Here is a 20,210-nt window from a genome sequence, read left to right as displayed (position 1 = left end):
AAAATATCTAAATATAATATTTTAATTTCGATTATTATTATCTCTTTTTGATTATGAGTTTCAAATCACACTTTTTCTTCGAGTGTACCTTAGTATTTCTCCACATTGTTGCGAATTTGACGATGTTTTTGCATGTTTACTTGGTCTCAATGCGGCCTCAACAATTCGTAAACATATTCGGGTTATTTCCCTTTGAATGGCGCCTTTAACTCTAGCTGTGAATTTTGGCCAGCTAAAAAGTCACGCGATAGTTAAGAACATGCAGCTCACGCTGCTGCTACGTAAACACACACGCACACTCACACTCACACACACACACGCACAAGCACACGGGCGAACGCACGCACACGAGACGTTAACAGTTCCGTTATTTGCCACGGTTTGCTTTTAGCTAGCGCAACGCAGTACCGTTAGCCAGCGCTGCCAAAATTGAACTAACGCAGCTAACAACTGTTGTTTGCCACGCTGACGGTTTATTATTTATTATGCTGGCGGCGTTGCCAGACTACGAACAGAATACGTTAGCTTAGCACGCAGACTCTCAGCTTTTAAGAGAGCGAAAGAGATGAGCTGCGATGGTGTAGCTTTGTTGCTGTTGCTGCTTGCTTTTTTTTATGAATGAGCGCCAATTAGCCAAGTTGGCGGGCCATGCTTTATTATCGTCATTATGACTATTATTATTATTATTATTATTATTATTTTGCGAGACGGCCATAGAAATTGTATTAGCCAGCTTTGCTTTAAACGCAAATTGATTGCGAACATATTTTATGACGTTTGTCGAGTTAGCCGCATGTGAGCGGGAAGGAAGCATCCTTCAGCACATCGAGTGGATTTTCTCGCTACATGTGTGTGTGTGCGTTTTCGTGTGTGTGCTAAGCTGTTGTAAGCTCTATTTGCTTGAAAATATTGTCTTTGTAAATGCGATATATGGCATGCTAGCCAAGCTCAGGTGTGTCACCATTTGTTTCGCATATATTTTTTTTTGTCGTTCATAATTTTCTTCACTCGCTTTTTGTATTTTATTAGCATACTTTTGTGCGTAGCGCGCATTGTATACGCACATTTCATTGTTTATTCTCTGAGATATTTCCTCTCCGACCGAAATCAAGAAATGAAAAAAAGCCGCAACCTTCGATAAAAATAAGGCAAGTACTCTCCACAGGATCAGGCGCTTTAAGTGGAATTTAATTCCAGCAAAGTCAAAATTGTTTGCCAAGCCCAGTAATCCAATGCGGTTAAAGTGTATCACACTCTTTTCTCCGGCTGTCTATCCAGCTATGTGTGGGTGTGTGAGTATGTAAGTGTGTATGTACCAGTGTCAACAAAGGGCCTTAAAGCGCCATTTTGTCAGCTTGGGCAAAATGGCATTGGCCTCCGTCTGTGCGCCGCCCATGAAACCGCTCTATCTGAGGTTTACTCAAGTTGCGCTACCCTCTCCAATCATGCCAGTTGGTTACCCCAAATGACATGATAAATAACAATAATCGTTTCTATAAAATGTTTTAGGCATATTTCTAAACAGCTTTCACTTTGACCAGCTTTATATAGTATCTCAAAAATGGGTGTACTAACCCAAAGCAATTTCCCAAGAAATTTACTTGCCTAGAAATTGAAATTGTCGGAATGTAGGGTATTAAAGTAGGCGTAGCTATGTTCGTGCTATTTGGTTTTCTGGTTTTCCCCTTAGATTTAGGTCGATTGCCGTTGCTTCTTTTGTTTTTTTTTTTTTTACGTCGCTGGCAGACGGCAGTGAATGTCTCTGGGCCTTTTATGGAAGGTGGCATAAAAAGCAAAAAAAAAAAAAAAAAAAAAAAAAAATAATGAAACAAAAGCAAAAAGAAACGCAAAAAGGGAAAAATGGAAAGTAAAATTTTAATTTTCAAATTTTCTGTTGCTGAGTTGATAAATCAGAAGCAGATGGAATTGAGTTACGTTTTAATTAATTCATTTTGTGTCATAAATGCAAATAGAGCAGAGTTGAAAGACATGGAACTTGTGCTCTTTCTGCTTCTGCCTCTGCCTCAACTCCTTGCACTCAGAGTTCACGTACATTTTAAAGGGGGGAAAAGGCATTTTGTTTGTGTTTAGTCAACGACAAAGCTGCACTTTGTCGGCTCTAACGAGTTGTTTGTCTGGAATGTAGCTAAAGACGAAATCAATTAGAGAAGGAATCTCTTTAAGGCAGCATTCTAGCCTTGAATTCAAAGAATATTTTACAGTTCATGCAGCAAGTATTCTCTCTATTATAGCAAATTCTCAGCTATTTAAGGAACTAACAAGCTCGAGGCTTGGTCAAATGCAGATAAAGAGAATTAATTTACTAAATTCTGGCTCTGTTGTCTTGCATAAATATGAGAAAGCAGGTCGATTGTAAGGTGGGGCAAGTCAAACACAGGGCACGCCTTTGAAATTTGTTTTCCTTGTTGAAAGCTGCGGAAAAGTGTTGCATGTTGTTGAGCGCTACAACAAAATGACAGCCGCAACATAGCAGAAAAAAAATATAAAAAAAACACGCAATGAAGTAAAATGGAAAAAATGGGGGAAAAAAAGATCCAACAGGAGCATCCTCAAAGCAAAATACCAATTAAGTTACATGTTGCTTTTAAATTGCCTTGGCAAAGTTTTATCGCTGCAAGCGCCACATTTTCTGAGTGGTTTTAAAGCGTGTTTCAAATACAGCAGCAGCAGTAGCAACAGCAGCAACTGTAGCATCAGTAGCAACAGCAGCAGCATCAATTGCATTTGCCATGCTCCACTCGGTAAATATAAAAAGAAATATTATGTACAATGCTGCGCCCTAAATCCAGTTGAATATATCGAAACATGAAAATCCTATCAAATCCAAGCCACATCCAGAAGGAACACAACACACAACTCTTTCTCGCACCACATATTGATTTGCTAGAATCCGGCGTTGTTGTAAGCAAATTCGTTTTGGGAATTGTTGAATCAATTCGACCAACTGTGGCGACTGTGGGAATTCCGAATGCTGTTGCCCATCACACGTTCATCTCCAAAGACAAGCAGAACACATAAAAATACCAATGAAACAATTTGTAATATTGCTTCGTATTTTTTTGCTTTCTCGCTCTTTTTTTTACCATATCAATCAAATGCTACAATTTTTGTTACTACCCTATAGAAATTTGGTAAGTACTTTTGAGGTAGATGCTTTTCATTGTCGACTTGACTTACCGAAGAGTTCTAATCTAAAGTGTATATATATGCATATAGGTTTTATCTAATTTTATCTCAAATCGGAAATGACATTTAAGGAAAACACGTCTAAAAATATTGCAAAAAGTAAAGTTAAGTGTCTCATATATGTACAAATGTTTATTGACCTGCTCTATAGGTAGATAGACAGGACTAAACACAGTTATGCTAATAAATTTAAAAGCATATCAGAAAGTTGATTTTTTTTTTCGATAATTTATTTTGATTATTTTGTTTTCTATCTCAGACCATAAAAACCAGGGTATTTGATAGTCACATGCCCGGAGGCATGCCGAATCGCTTCTCTTTAAGCGCAACTGTGGCCATGCCTATTGTATATTTAATCAACAGAGTAGATAACAAGCGAAAAGCCCTGTAAAATTTTGTAAAATCAATCAATAAATGGAATATGAATTGATGTACGCACGATTAAACAGAAAGTCTGGCGCATAAAATTATTGACAGCATGTCGCATGGCCTTAAAGTGTTAAATGAGCTGATATTGTCAAGATAATTGCATTAATTAGCAGCTTATGGCGCATAAATGCGAATGCATTAGCGCCAAGCCCCCATTTCATTACAGCAAAATAAACGCACTAAATGCTAGAGCAGAACAGAGCGAAACACTTCAACAAATTCGTTCACTTTTCAATTTTATTCAGCAACTGTTTAACAATGCCAAAGTTGAAATAAAATCCGCTTATTGTAAATGTGTTGAATTTTTTACAATCACCATTTACATTCATTGGACTTAATTACATTTAATATTAATGCCAGAGAGAAGTCCTCTCTTTTTTTGCGGCGTCATCGTAAATTTAATATGAGTAATTAAAGTTTGCAGTCGGGCGTGCTCAACTGGCAGATACTCAGTAAATGAATAGTTTTATTGGAAAAAAGAATATAAGCTGGTATTTTACTGTTTATTGGCAAAAAGCTAATGCTTCTCCAAATAAAATATAATTTTTAATAAAAAATATTGTTCTATTGCAGTTGCTGAAGTTCTTAAGAATAGTACCCAATTTGAAATCAAAACAAAAATTTGAACTCATAATTTTGCACCTGCCTCAACTTGAATGTAAAATTAATCAAAACTATATTCTTTTTTAACATTGAGAGAAGAAATGTTTTGAGCTGTAAATATTTAAAGCTCTATCAAATAAAAATGGATGATTAAAACATATTCCTTTTATTTTCCATACATAAAGCCTCTTTCGAATGCCAAACTATTCCAATTTTTACCGTCATTACCAAAAGTTGAATTCATTTGCAAAATTACTGCATGTTTTTATCTGTACTGTAACTGTAATTATACCCCATCAAAATTTTATAACTTGACATTATATGCAATGCATTCAACCCGAAAATACTGAAAATTGAGGCAAATAATAATTTGTTGCGGCACTTAATTTTCTGCTCTGACTTCTTTGGCACATATTGCCAACATAATGATTGAAATTTTTCATTGTTGTTGTTGTTGTTGTTGTTGGCTTTGGACTTTGGCAATGGTCACGTGAACGCCTGAAGAGGGGATAACCAAACAACAGGCCCCAATGGACAATAAATTGTGGGTGGCCGTGGCAATGGCGGTTTGCTGGGAGCAAACAAACCTTTTTATGGTCATGCTGTTATTATGTTATCTTCTTTGCACCACGATGGATAGAATTCGCTGTGGCGGCGGGCCGTCAGGCCGAAACACATGTCATAACAGCCAACAGCATATGTAATAATAAGCCACCGGCGGCGACAAACAAACGACTGCAACAACGACGTCCATAAAAAGCGATGCGAACTTTGATAATAAAAGCCCGCAGAATTGTTAGCCATGGCTAACCCGTATCACACACATAGTATACCAAAGTGGCTGTTGCTGTCATTGCTCAGTTGATTGCCTTAATGCATTAGATTCTCAATTCAGTGTGCCGGCAACCGTGAACTGGCATTTATAACATCAAATTGCTGCCCAGCTATCAATCTAGTTGTCATGTCATTAAAGACACTTATCGCAAATTTCAATGCACCCATCCATCCCATTGGCTGAATGTCCTCAATGCCCAAAACAGAAGCCATCCATGGCCACAAACACGCAATACTCACACAACTTTCACATGTTTATTTGAAAGGCCAGCTGAAACGGGCGAATCGAATGCGTTTTGTTTTTGTTTTGCTTACTGTGTTCAAGTCTTAAATACTTAATTTATTGTGGCGACGCCATGCAATTGTTAGTTTGCCAAACATGTTTTTTCCACACACACACATTGGCCGTAATTAAGATAACTAATATATTATTCATTCAACTCTCATGGTCTTATTTAAAGTGAATTTCATTAATTATAGTTGATTTATTAAGTACGTTTTTTTCTGATTTACAGATTTCTCTTATTTATATTATTTCGAAAATCGATAAATTCGTGCTTTTTTTTAAAGAGATACAAAAATTCACAGTACATAAATCAAATTAAGCAAACAACGATTGAAGCTTAATATCGATATATATCGATTTCAACAAATCTGCAAACAATGACATAGATTACAAGTCTCTAGATCCCTATTGAATAACTATTCGGCAGAGCATGTTTCGGCCGTTCATGCTGCACTATCCTGCTACATATATATGATGCAAAATTGATATCGATTTTAATCGATTTCATATAAATGAAAAATCATTCATTTTCATAATTTCGTAATTTCTAAATACAAGCCTCTAGTTCATGTAGCTTTTAAGATTGATGTATTCAAGGAAAATGGTTTCTGCTGCTCATGCTTAGCAAGTATATAAGCCTATTTTCAATTAGGGATCCATCATACATTCCTGAGCATACAGGTCCGTTTCGCAATAAGCAATAGGCAAACTTAATTATTTAAACATGCATAATAAAAACAGTCGGATTTTATTTAGATTTTATCTCTAATAATGTAATAACCTACATACAAAAGGAATGAAAGATAACTGTAATAAAATATATATACATTGTATATATGTTATCTATATATTCGCTCAGTAACTACTATGCATAATACGCCGCACTATGTGGTTAAGGCAACAGATTAAATTGTATAAAATACGAGCATTGATGGATGTTGATTTACACATATGAAATTTGCATTTTCGTTATGCAACTAAACAGATTACTCCGCCCATCTAAACCAGATTTGCAACATCAACTGATGCCTGACTACCGTTAATTAACCATTTGTGTATCGGCTTTGGCAGCCGCAAGATTGTCAATGGCGAATGTAATTTGTTTGCTTGCTGGCGGCACATGCAACCACATGATGCAACAGCAACCACTCGCAGCCACTGCTAATGAGATGCACACACAATGGCAGTGCAACGAAGTGCATCCGTATCATCAAATGCGGGTAAGGGATTGAGTCTTGAGTCTACGTGCTGCATCATTAATGGCGAGCCGAGTGCGCCGTCTTTGATCCGCTTTCGACATAAAAGCATGCAAATATCAATTACTTATTTTATTCCACTCAAAAACTGTTGCATCTGAGTGCCGAACACACTGCAGCCCTTCAACGTTTGTGCGACGGAACTGCTAAAAGCCCCTTGAATACGAGGGCAACTTACGCGGCGTTTCATTGTTTGAGGCATACAATTAAGACGCACAAAAGTAGGCAACACAAAAGAGCGCCAGTACACAGAGAGAAAAGGAACGAGAGAGAGAGACAGAGAGAAAGAGAGAGAGAGAGAGAGAGAGAGAGAAAAGAGAGGAAGAGCCAGCAGAAAACTTGATACGCTTACCAGCATTCTTAAAATAATATTAGTAGAGATTCGCATATAGCTTATGGCTGATGCTTATAAAATTATGATTAATAATGGAATTTAATAAGACTAACAATGTCTGTTATAGCTGCACTTCCTTGAAATTGTTAATATTTGCCTTCCTTAGCTCAAATTTTAGCGTTACCCTTGGTAAGTGTATAGGCGGCGCAGTGCAACAAGCTGGCCAATAAAAAGGCTCTCGAAACTATAAACACAAACAAATACGAGCAGCAATTTCGCAGTCTTGATGTATTTTGTATTCAAGTTGTTAAACAGCGCTAAGAGAAGGTTTACGCAGAGCTGTTCGACTAGGGAATGCTCTGGGAAATCTTTCTTTCTGCTCGTTTTATATAGTCATACAAGTTTTTTGGCTTTGACATGAAACGAGCACCATAGATTATAATAATAAAAGAAAAATCAAACTCAATTGCAGGGATAATAAATAATTTTTTTTTTATTTTCATTTGAAATGTTAAAAAAAAAACCTATACAAAAAAAAATTACCATTCGTGACATCCGTCACATAATATTTACAATATTTATGTGGAACTTAAAGCAAAAAAAAAAGTATGAAGTCGAGATTTGTTATAACAATTTCGGCTCAATATATATTATATAATTTTTTAAGAAAAATATATATAAAGAAAGCAAATCTCGATTTCAGTCATAATATCTGCAATATGTATATAGACCTCAAATGTAGGAAGCCCTAAAGTTGTTCATAAAATGCCTTTAGGTTGTTGGAAATACAGTTTCTTGAATAAACACGACACTTGCTGTATTGTGGCCAAGTTTTGGACAAACTAATAATAAGCCCACCAAGGTGAAGTGGATAAACTTTGGGAAAAGTCCTCCACGATAGCGATTGCATGTTATGCAGCCAACAAAGAGTCTAAGTTAAACACGCGCAACTTTAAGCTGAAACACAGCATTTGATTGCATATATTTTGGGCGCTAATGGGCATTGGGCGATGGCTAATAAGTTGGCCGGACATTGCTGCTGGCATAGCGCCCCGAGCCTGGGCCTGGGTATGGGTGTGGGTCTGGGCCTGAGTCTGCCTTCATTAGGTATACGACGACACCGTGCCCCAGGGCCGAGACTCGTTTTTAATCTAATGAAGCGCATGGACATCAAATCAAGTAGAGTGTGTAATTGTTGCCCCTGGCCAATTGTAGGGCATGTTATACACTTTACCAACAAGTCGATATGTCGCCGGCACTAGGACAGGCTGTGTCTCTGTTTGCTCTGCCACTAAAATAACAAAGCACTCGAACGTGATGTCATGTGCCTCAATTTCGTCCCGCTGCCCTATACAATTTCATTGGAACGAGTATTATTTCGAGCCCAACACAGTCAAGAGCCGAAGTCAAAGTCGAAGGCGAAACGCAAAGGCAAAGGCAAAAAGTAAATAAACTAGAAATAAGATTAATGCTGCTCCCCCTGACGCGTATCTGTGTATCAGATCTCACACCCGGTACTTCCGAAAAGGAGCAGCCCAAATATTTGCCAGACATTCAAACAGCAACTTTAAAATGTTGCCCTGGCTGAAGGGGCGACACACGAAAATAAATATGTGCTCGTAAGTGTTTGCTGCCAGTCAAAAGTTTCACTTTTGTCAAAAGACAAATTGCAGACGAACTTTATTGACACCTGGCATTTCAGTTCCGTCAAAAGACGTCAGCAGGAGCAGGAGCAGGAGTAACAGCAGGAGTAGCATTATCAGTGAGTGCGTGATATATTTTGGTATTTCACTCTGTTCAAGTTAAAAATTGTTAAATTCAACCTAATTTAGCATATTTAAACTATTTAAATCTTGGCCCCTATCGAGTTAAATATGTTGTGACAGCATTGAAGGCGTTTTCAAAATATTTTCCTTATTATGAAGTCATGGGATAAACAGTGTTTGCTTTTTCAAGTTGGCGAATTCGCAAACTTTGCCAACATGTGTTCTACATGTGTATCCAATGCCCGGCATTCCATCAAGTATTTAAATGGGATATATCGAAAGCTATATAAGTGAATAGCTCAAGCAGCTCTTCACAATAATTTTTAAACAATAAAATTATCTCTTGATTTTTTACATATTACAAAACTAGTTTTATTATACCTTTTATTCATTTACTTCTCTCTTTCTAAATTATTTTTACGGTTTGACACATTTTTTGGTTTTATTATGCCCTTAACATCTTGACAATCAGAAGCGTAAGGCTATAAAAATATAACCAAAAAACTACCGTTAAAATTTATTCAAAAATCGATTTTTCCCCCTTGGGTGGCACATCGAATTTATAGCTCCATCTTAGAAGGCGAAATTCGGAAGTCCTGATGTATATGGATACAACATTATATTTGAGAGTGAAAAAATTAAATTCAATTTAGATTTGGTTTAGTTAACCGATTATTCTTATCTCGAATGATTGTAATCCATGCGTGTGAAACATCTCCCGATGAGATATTTACTTAGGATAGCATTTGCATAATTTGCTTACATTACATTTTGCTTATCTTAAGATTACATTTTCATACATTATTTTTTTGATTTTAATGTTACCAGTGTTCATGTGATATTTGAACTGCCGAAGATATAACTTTTCCCAATGACAAGAGGTGTTGGAACGTGGTCTATATATCATATATACTATATCATCATATCTTTGCCCTCTAACTCTAGATCAAACGACAAATTATTTATTATTTTGTGAGCTTTGTGTACACAAATCTGTATTTTATATTAAAGTCCTTGGATAAAAATTACTCATCTCTTCAGATTGTCATTTCATTTCCTCTTTGTGCACTCACACACATAAGCAAACCCAAAGTAAATAATATATATATGTATATTCTACTGCGTTCTACTGACCTATCCGCTCTCTCTATCTCTCTCTCTCTATCTCTCCTACTTCTACTTTCCCTTCATAGCCTTTGTCTGTCTGTCCCAAAATTTGTCTTCAGCAGCTTTGTAATATTTTTCACGAGAAATGAACTTTTACGACATTTACGCCACGGTCAGGGCATTTAAATCAACAAATAACAAATCTAATTAAGCTAAATAAACAAAGGACTGCAATTAGTCTTTCTAAATGAGTCAGAGTAAGAGTAGCCGAAGACGCTTGGTTTCCAACAGCTTAAAGAACATCTTTTAACATCTTCACTGAGGTACAAAGATATTAATTATATTATATAATTATCTAATTGGGTACATCGCAAAGAAAATCTGAAATCAGTATAAGACCGGATTGTGAATACAAATATTATCTAAAGGCCTAATTCGAAGGTTGTATAAAATCAATATACTTTCTTAACTTAATAGCGGGCATAAAATGTTGATAAATTAAAGCAAAGTGAAATTAACGAAACAGAAATGTAGAGCGAACTGCGGAGTATTCCTAAGTTAGGCAATCTATTCAATCAGCCTCTTTGTTTGTTTTTCCCCAAGTTTCTTAAAAGGCTTTTTTCACTATTATTTATGAATGTATATAGTTTCTGCAGCAGCTTTGCACTTGAACGCGTTTTATATAAACTTCAGTTGCAATTCAACAAAATGTTCAGACATTTCGTATTTTAATTGGCTTTATTCATATTTTACACTGTTTTGAATGCATTCCAGGAGAAATTTGTGTAACTTTCTAAAGAGCTGAAAGAAATTTGAAGTCAGCATTGAATACTTGCTTCATTTCAATGGAAAATATTATTAGTCAACTATGAATAATTGAGCTAATGACGACTTTTGGGTCTGCAACAATTTTAATGAGCAGGGCGTGGCCGGGCTTCAGCTGCCCAGTGAGCCAGCCAAGTGAGCAGATCCTTTAAGCCCCTCAGAAATACAGAGACTAGACGCTCATTTTGTAGCAACTACGTGACATCTAAGCTAATTATTTGGAGCAATTTAAACCGTTAGCGGGGGTACAAACTGTAGCCGTGACCAACAAGTGCATAACAGAGCCATTTAATGACCGTTGACATGGTTTCGTATTATGCAAATTAGGTGGTCAAATGCCAGAGCAAACTCAATTAGTCTCCGCTCACACATAGAGAGAGGAGAGACAGAGTTGGTGTCGTAGTCTAAGCCCATTTGACAGTTGGTAACAAAAGTAAAGTGTGAGTCGATTCATTTGGCAGTTAAAATTGTTTGCACAGCAGCTACGATTGGCCATTTTTTGGCCACTTTGCTGTTCGGACGTAATTGAAGGCAATGTCAATATTTCAGCTCGGAATGCTGACGGCTTGACAGTTCGAGTCCAGAGTAGCCAAAGAGCCAAAACACAAATATTTACAAAGTTCTCATCCTCTCCTTCTCTCTCTCTCTCTGCCTCTGCCTCTGCCTCTGCTTCTATTTCATTTCACTCAGTAAAATATTAATTTCAGTTTGTGTGAAAAGTTTTGGCATATTGAACTAAGGTAAAATTTCAGTTGAAAGTTTTGCTCGAATTTTATTGAAATATGCTTTTGATACGTTTTTGATATGAAGACAATTGAATCTAAGTTGTTGACAAGTGCAGCCAATTTCAAATTTATTGGCGAAGGCGAAAGTTTTTTAGTTCTTATAGCCATAACGTTATTTGGCTAAGTTTTCGGTCAATTTACTGTTGGCCCGGTCATTAATTTTGCAGCACGTCCGTTATTGTTTAGCAGCCAAAGTGCTCTAACGTGCGCTATCAAAAAATCGAACGCCTGCTCACCCGCCACAATTGATGGCCATCAAATTCAATATATGTATGGGCACTGGCCATAAAACGATCACCACGTAGCCACCCTCAAATTTATACGCTGTGCATATACCCTGTAGCTAATCAAATATGAATAACAAGGTTGTTATGAATATGTCGGAGAAAAGGAGAGAGAGAGAGAGAGAGAGAGAGAGAGAGAGAGACAGACAGGTCGAGTAATATAGCCATAGCTATATTGTAGTTTATCTTTCTCTTGAGACTTGCAAGAATTTATACGCACGGATAGCGTAAAATATATTTGTGTTTATGTTCAAGGGAAATAAGATAAGGGAAAAATATAAAATACAGATTTATGAGTATGTATATTATTTTAGGCTAAAGCTATTATTATTATTTTTTTTTTTTTTTTTTTTTTTTTTTTGAATATAAATTCTTATGAATCTCAAGAGATTTTAAAATTATTTAGCTAACTGCAGATGATTCTAAATCTAAATTCAGCTTGCTTCAGTATATAACTTGCTTGCCTGAGTATATAACTCAAAAATAAAGCATTACTCAGTCATGATCATGACGACGGCTTTACATCGGGAAAGAGAAGATCAGTTGCAATGAGGCTCTACAGTATATGTTAAAAGCAAGTTAAGCTCAAGACTTGAAGAGTTAGGCACAACAATCGAACAGAGTTTTCAGATCTAATTTTCCTGTCTAATAAAAAATAACTTCCTCTTAACAATCTGTTCATAGAATTTCTCTCTTTCTCTCTCTCTCTCTTTCTCTCTCTCTCATCTGCCCCAACAAGATCCCATACTTGTGCTCTGTTAAGCCTGACCACAGGATATTAGCTAGTCAACTAAGCTCCTTTTAAAACATTTTCACGTGCTTCATATTGGGTTTTATGACCATGTTGGGTCACGTGCGGCTAGAGCTTAAAATGTTGAATGAGCTCCAGCCAAACAAAAAAAAAAAGGAAAAAATCATACACCAAAGACTTGGCCAATCGTATTAGCTGGGAGCTCAATTCGATTTTGCTGATGCTACAAGAATTTGTCGAATAACTTTGCTGTTGCAACTTTAAATGTAAATGTAAATACACCAAGTTATCTTTACTTCGTATTGTTGGCTCAACACTTGAGCTTCCATGCGTAACAACAGGGCAGCGGCAACAATGGAAATCCTCTCGAAGTTACATTTGAATAGCTGAATTTTAACAAAGCACCACAAATGGAAATGCAGCCACCTTTAAGTGGCTGAAAGAGATGGAGATAGAGATGGAGCCCGAGTGCTAGAGAGAGAGACGTGATAATTAAACTGTCAAAAACATGGATCACTTCTTTGGCTTGCCCAATTTCAAAGCTCTTTGACCAAATACAATGACACGGCCAAGGCAGAAAATCTGCATGAAATTCTAATTTCCATTCCAGTTAGGAGCGTAATATCCTGTTTAAGAGCAACCACGCCGTAAACAATTTGCCATGTTCTGGCCATGTTCTGTTCGCGTCGCGACGGGAAATGAGTTCCATGTGCCCCAGACTCCCTTGTTACGGATTTTTGAAACTTGCCGCTAACTTAAACTAATGACACGCATTAATCACACGACGCGTGAGAGGAACCTTTTTCAGCAGCGACTTGGTAGACATTAATATTTCAACCAAAAAGCGACTGTAATATGCCCAGTTAAGTTGACATCAGAGACTCACACCTTGCTAGAAGCTAATATACCTGCTCACATGCACTGAACAGCGTATTCTGAGCTCTGCTTGATTTAAATTAAATTTATTTTATTTTATCATTTATTTATTTTATCATTGTTTGCCTTTACCTTTTCGACTTTCAGCTGCCTTTGGCTATGCCAGTCACACGTAGCTCTGCCGTTTGGAGCGTCAACCACGTTTTTTGTTCAAAAGCCAAAGGATGTTTCTTGGAGGCCACCGTCGAAGCCTCATCTAAATAAATCATTATTTTATTTTTTTGGTGAGCGACTTTTCTGCATGGCCAAATTCAATTAGTAGCACAGCCTGAAAGTGTGTGCCACACTCCATACACCCATACATCTATACACACACACACACCTTGAAGCAGGCAGGCACTCAACACTTTTGTACGTTCCCCCGTATATCAGCTTTAATTGAATTTGTGGCACGCCACTCGCTCAAGTGCTTTAAATTGTGCCAAGTGCCTAGAATATATTGCTCTAAAAAACATATACAAAAAAAAAAAAAAAAAAAAAAAATCGCCAACTTTTTGTGCCAATTTGACTAACAAAATAGAAAGAGGCAAGCAAACAGAAGACTTATTAGAGCACAGCAAATTGTACCTGGTCCTGTTGATTGCCTACTCAGACGAGCCGAAACAGAAGCCGACACACAGAAACACAGAAGATGAACAAGAAACGGCAACAGCAACATCAACGGCAAAAGCAACATCAACTCGTACTCACATTTGGTTATAGCGTTCAGTCAAAGATGGAATTGTGTATTTAAGACGCTTTAACATGCAGAGCGGCGCCAGTCAATGTCTCAAGCGCCTTTGGCTTGGCTCTGGCTCTGGCTCGGACTGGTTTTGTTTATGTGTGGAAGTGATATTTATTTGCACTTTGCTGACTGGCGCCAGAGTCGGCCACACTCAACACTTAACATACGCACTCATTCAGACACGCACACACACACACACACACGCATCCACACTGGTACAGTTTGACGTGTCGCGTATCGGCATCTTTTTTTGTTGAATACGTTCAGTTTGTTGCGCGACAATGCGGCACCAACCGCAACATTCAATGTCCAAAAGCGAACTGAAAGCATCCTATAAAAAAGAAACACATTCAGACCTTTGCCGCGGCGAGCACGCGCAGGCGCTTGGGCTGGTCGAAGAGCGGCTTCAAGCGGCCGGTGGGCGGCAGAGGAGGCGGTGCAGGTGGCAGCTGCCATTGAGCGCCCAATTTGAAGCTAAGCGTGTGTAGCCGCAGCAATTGACATGGCCGGAAGAACACGAAGAGTCAACAAGTTCACATTCACTAACATTGTTATTTTTCCAGCAAGAAATACCCTCTAAACAGGTCAGCGAATGAAATACTGAATCAAATCAAATAACAAATGCCGGGTATCTCGGAGTCAGTCAGTTGCGAGTCCTTTTATGTGTGTTGCTGTTGCTGTTTAACTGCTTGTTACATTTGTCCCTTTAATTTATTTGCCTTCCGCCTTCCCTTACGCATGAGAAGAAGGAAAATGGCATTTAGTATAGACAAGCCAAGCCAGGCTAAGCAAATTTTTATGCTTATCTAGCCTAAGAGCTAGGCAATTATGCACAACATTGATACAATTTTCCTTTATCAGGAAAAATTAATATTCTCTGAGCGGCAATCTAATTATTCGACACAAAATTCAATTATTCTCTAATTTATAATCAAAAACTCAATTTTTGCTTGACAAGTTTTACATGTTGAGAGCCAGAACCTCAAAGGCCAGTGGGCTTATGTTATGGATCTTCCGGAAATAATAAATAACAAATTCTTGGGTGGGAACTTTAAGTATGAGTGCCTTATTCGAGAGTACTGAACTTGATGATGTGGTCTGGGGTTTCCGATATCGTTTTCCCATATGACTGGACACAGAGAGACGAATAGACAAACAGACGGAGAAACAGCAGATCAAGTCAGCTCTTTGCCCTACTCTACAGACCCAAGCTCTGATTCTTTAATATAGTCTGCCAGATATCCCGTAATGCTTTTGTATTCCAGTGTTGCTGCATTAAATTATAATTATTTAATAGCATTTAAATTGATAAATGTCGCATGCCTACAAATGCAGTAAAAACAAATATATATAGCGTATGCAGCGCTGCAGGCGATATTTTAATTTAAGCAAAGTGCATAAATGTTTTGTATTTCAATTAACTTCAATTGTCAATTATCATAATTAATTTTAATACATTTACAAAAATTAAATAAATCCTAAATAATTATTTCAGTTACGTAGTGCAACAATAAAAACAAAGAAACAATTGCATTGTCACCTTTGTGTTTGAATTTATATGTATATAGTATATATAGCACATACGTGTGTACACATACATATAAATATATATATGCGTGTGCGTATATTTCATTGCTTATTTATTGAGCACTTGAAACACAATACAAATGCAATTAATTTGTTATTGCAGTGGCACAAGGGTCGCCCTGACGCTGCCATTCATTTTCATTGCGTATACGACCTGTGTGTGCGTGTGTGCTGTATGTGCTGGTTTGGACAGACCATTGCAGAACTGAAATGACAATCGTTTGTGTTTGGCATATAGACGCGTTTTCAATGGCAAATGTGCGCTAAAATTAAAAAAAAAAAAAAATGACATAGCAGGGCATGGGAACTGTGGCAGCTGCTCAGGCACGATTGCGAGACAGAGTTCCGTGTCCCATGCTGCATGTCTCATGCGTCTAATGTGTCTCATTGTTTTTAATATTGTTGCATAAATATCATAAATATAAATTGTCAAGCAATTGCTATTGGTCCCTGATTATGGATCTGAATGTGTGTGCCCTATTCGTGTTTGTGTTGTTGACTCGCTCATTAGTTACCATTGAGCCAAACGGCAAAAAGGTCGACACGCCTCGTTAATTGCAAGCAAAAAAAAAAAAAGCGAAAATCGCATTTCATGGCAGCTGAAGCTCACATTGTTTTGTTTTCTAACATCAACATTAGCAAGCAGTTAATACCCTCTAAAATTTGCGGTTGATTTGGAAATAGGGAATAAATTATTCATTTCAAAATGGTATTGAAATTATTGAATTAAGCTTTATCTATTACGTTATGTCAAGATGAATAGTTGATCGGCAACATATTTTTGTTTTTTTTTGTATGATATCAAGCTAAAATAAATACACAGGTATAGAGAGAGAGAGAGAGAGAGACAGAAAGAGAGCGAATCCATAGGAACGAGTCAACCTTAGGTTAAGAGCGCTGCATGTAAATCTATGGCAATCATTTGATTGGTCTACTATGTCAGAGCTTATGGCATTGATGTAGCGTTAAAGACAACTTACATACAAAAATCTATATCTCAAATAATATGTTTTAACTTGTCATTACATATTATAAATATACCATACCATATTTAAATATAAAAATTATATTCATCTTTTAGAACAGTCTAAAGAAACAAAATTTGTATATATGTATATGAATTATTGCTAATACTAATTCTTCATTTTTAAATTTCAATAGCATTTGTTCTCATATCTTTTACTGAACATATTTACTGAGTATTCTTAGCTCTAGCCCACTCCTAAAACTGTTTTTCTGCTTCAACATTTTTTCTCCTTTCCTCTTTATTGTTGTTGATGTTGGCTAAGCGCGCTTTAAACACGCCAACCTCTATCGCTGCGTGAATGCTCACCACAAACACAGACACAGATACATGCACAGACACAGACAGAACAAGACAGGACAGTAAAGGACAGGACATATCAATCCCACGCAAGCAACGCTCAAAGGCACATTCAATGTACGGGGTTACCATAGTTAGGACCATAACATGGCAACAGCGCTAATACCAAAAGAGTGTAGTAAGGACTTTTTGCTCGGTGCGGCTTCACTATTGCCAGAACGTGTTCATATTGTGTATACGCGTAGGAGGTGCATAGACGATGGGCTGGAGTGGTTAGAGCAATGCAGCCGAGTTGGGCTCAACCTGTTGACTAGACATTAGTAAATAGAGCATGTGACTGCTAAGTCGATAGATTCTTGAAAAAAATGTAGATTGAGAAATTGATAAGATAAATTCCAGGAATATGGGAATATATTTGCATAGCACACAATTCGAAAGGATAAAAAAAGCAGTTGGATAATACAATCAAATATGTTTTGACAGAAATTTAAGAATATTTATTTTGAATGCCTCTTGAATCCATATCAAAACCTTGCAGCAGTCTTATAACTGTCTAACTTGGCGTGAATGTGTCGAGAGCAGCCCTGCTCCCAGAAGCAAGACAAAAGGCACGTAAATATGCACATGGGGCAAAAGTGACGTCAAATGCGACAACGAGGCAAGGACGACGCCAACTGACTGACTGACTGACTGACTGACTGACTGACTGGTTGGATGCCTGGCAGCCTGGCTGACTGCTAGGCATGGGAATTAAGTCACATCGTGCAGTCACTGCCAATGCGGACTATGAAAGACATATGAGCACATATCATCGATATGCATGAAAGACAATGGAGTCAAGAGCAATTTGCATTAACTTGAAGTTTCTATGAGATCCATAAGCACCTGCAGTCGCCAAATGCTCGAGCCGTAATCATTGGAGTCTGTTTAAGTACGCATATTCAGGGCACATTCAAGGCGCGGCGTAGTATGGCCGAGGGACAAAAAGTTGAGATTTCTTTGACATTTGAAATGAAATATGCAAATGTGCGCTGGGCGTTGGGCCTTGGGCGTCGGTAAATGGCGCCAACAACAGTTGCCATTTCATTCTGTTGATGTATCCTTTGCTTGACTGAATATATTTCACGTTTTTTTTCTTTTTATTCTTATTTTTGTATCGATTTTGACTGCGACCGTTGCGACTGTTGACTGGCGCAATCAAAGCGAATCTCCTGGCGCAATGACGGCTGAGAAAATGAGCAACGACATAATGTATATTGAAGAGCGCTTATGTGCACATATTGCTATCTCTCTTTATTATATACTTGTAAGTATTATTGCTGGCAACATAATCTACTGTCTTGCTGGCAGCAGGAGGAGAGATTTTATAACGAAATTAATAATGCCATTTTCGACTGCCACAGCTAATGCACGCTGATAGCCAGTGCTTAGTTTATACATACATATTTATGACATCTTTCGCAGAAAATAAATAAAGCAAAACCATTTTAGCTTACACATTGCAAGAGAGAAGGACACAATAATATACCTCTGTGGAGACATATTTTATATCGAGCCGCCTAAAAGTATGCAACAAAATTTTGCGATCACTGTCTTTGCGGTACAGCTGTTGATACGTATGTGTGTGCGTGTGTGTGCGCGCGTATACACATGCATGTATACGAGTTCAAGGTTTAGGGCCAGCCATACTGACAAGCAGCTGATTCGCAAATCCCTTAAAACTAATAACGGTATTATTCGAATAGAATATCTTATCGATATATCGGTTCATGCATAGTATTGGGTAATATTGATTGAGTGAGATGTTATTTAACACTAATATCGAGTGTGGTTCCCACGAGGTTGCCAGTTGGTTACGATGGATGTAATCGAACGTACTAGTGAAAATCAGACAGTTGATTAGCAAGAGGAAGAAGGGCAACAGTGCAGGAACACGCTGCACTCCACAAAATAATCTGAACTACAGAAATATCCGACATCAGAAGTGGGATCAACTTTTCGTGTACAAATATGGCTTATCATGTACGGGCACTAGTGGAGAATCAACATCTGAATTGTGTGGAGTTAATAATAAATAATTGTGTAAAGAAGCTGTGCCTGCTAAAAACAAAAACTGAAATATGTGTGGCAGATGAACCTAAGATAAGTATGCTGTTCCGAGGTTAAATCTTTCCAATTACATTTGACTGCGGTGAATTAAAGATAGCTTTGCATAAAAGCTAAGTAACCAAACAGTTTAAGGAAGTTAATTGATATGCAGCGTACAATTTGCTACAGTTAAATTTCTCAACGAGACTCGTACGGATTTTAGGTATTATAATCGTGCGTGCCGACTAATTAAAATGACACCGATGTGGGCAATCAGTATGTTTCATTTGTTGTGCTTCTATAAATGCGTCATCACAGAGACGAGTGATTCCTGCCGGAATCGGCTAAAGCACAGAATAAATAATTTAATACAATCGATTGTAAACAAAAACTTATACATGCTCGCATATAGATTTTTTCAAGAGGCTCGCTTAATTATTGTATTTGAGTATACATTTTTGGAAAGGAAGACATTCGCACCTGACGCGTGGCACGTTTGGTTTTTTTGGGATTCTAAACTGGGTTTCCCAACTCAGCGGGGTATGATGTTGCGTTGTTGATCAATTAAACGTTACTTTGCTTTGAATGCAGTACATTGACTCGGTAAAATGTGATTAATTAGAGTAAAGCAACCGCACCAAAGAGCTGATGCGTTTTTATACATATAATTTGGCTTCATATCAATGTTATCAATCTGCATTCGCCAAGGGTTTTCACAAATACTTGGTAAATCAGGATTGGAGACTTTGTTTGTATTTTTGAGAATCGCATAGAACGCATATATGCAATTGTAGATTTACCAAATATGGATAATTTCCAACGTCTATTTATAATTAATATATTTATTTTATATTTTATGTATATATTATTAGAATCTATTAGAATCAATTTGCGTCGGTGCGTCGATCTATCTATCTACCGATCAATTGAAGGCCTTGCCAAATGAACGAAGGCCAAGTGCAAGGCCAGTGGGCATCGGCTTGCGATTGTATACGGCGCCAATTGTGGGCGTGTCCAGCAGGGAAAAAAGTAATCGGGTTTGTTATGACAGCCGCAGATTCGAAGGGGCGTTGCCATTGCATTG

The 20,210-nt window shown here is 37.5% G+C and overlaps 1 protein-coding gene across 3 annotated transcripts in view; it reads right to left on the bottom strand.

Moving 5' to 3' along the window:
- Positions 1–14,444, bottom strand: part of LOC6573041 (serine/threonine-protein kinase 32A) — a 34,033-nt gene extending 19,589 nt beyond the window's left edge. The window contains exon 1 of one of the 3 annotated variants that reach the window (XM_015166717.3): positions 14,094–14,444. The gene's annotated coding sequence lies outside the window, so the exon portion shown is untranslated. Of the gene's footprint in view, positions 1–88; positions 440–14,093 lie in introns of those variants that run through there. The other 2 variants (XM_001999100.4, XM_015166718.3) reach the window with 2 other exon arrangements.
- Positions 14,445–20,210: the final 5,766 nt, after the last annotated feature.

The sequence above is a fragment of the Drosophila mojavensis genome, unplaced genomic scaffold, assembly GCF_018153725.1.
Source record: "Drosophila mojavensis isolate 15081-1352.22 unplaced genomic scaffold, ASM1815372v1 contig_16, whole genome shotgun sequence".
Classification (NCBI taxonomy): Eukaryota; Metazoa; Arthropoda; class Insecta; order Diptera; family Drosophilidae; genus Drosophila; species Drosophila mojavensis.
Note: the sequence above shows the minus strand (reverse complement) of the source record. Positions and strands in the feature narration are given on the sequence as shown.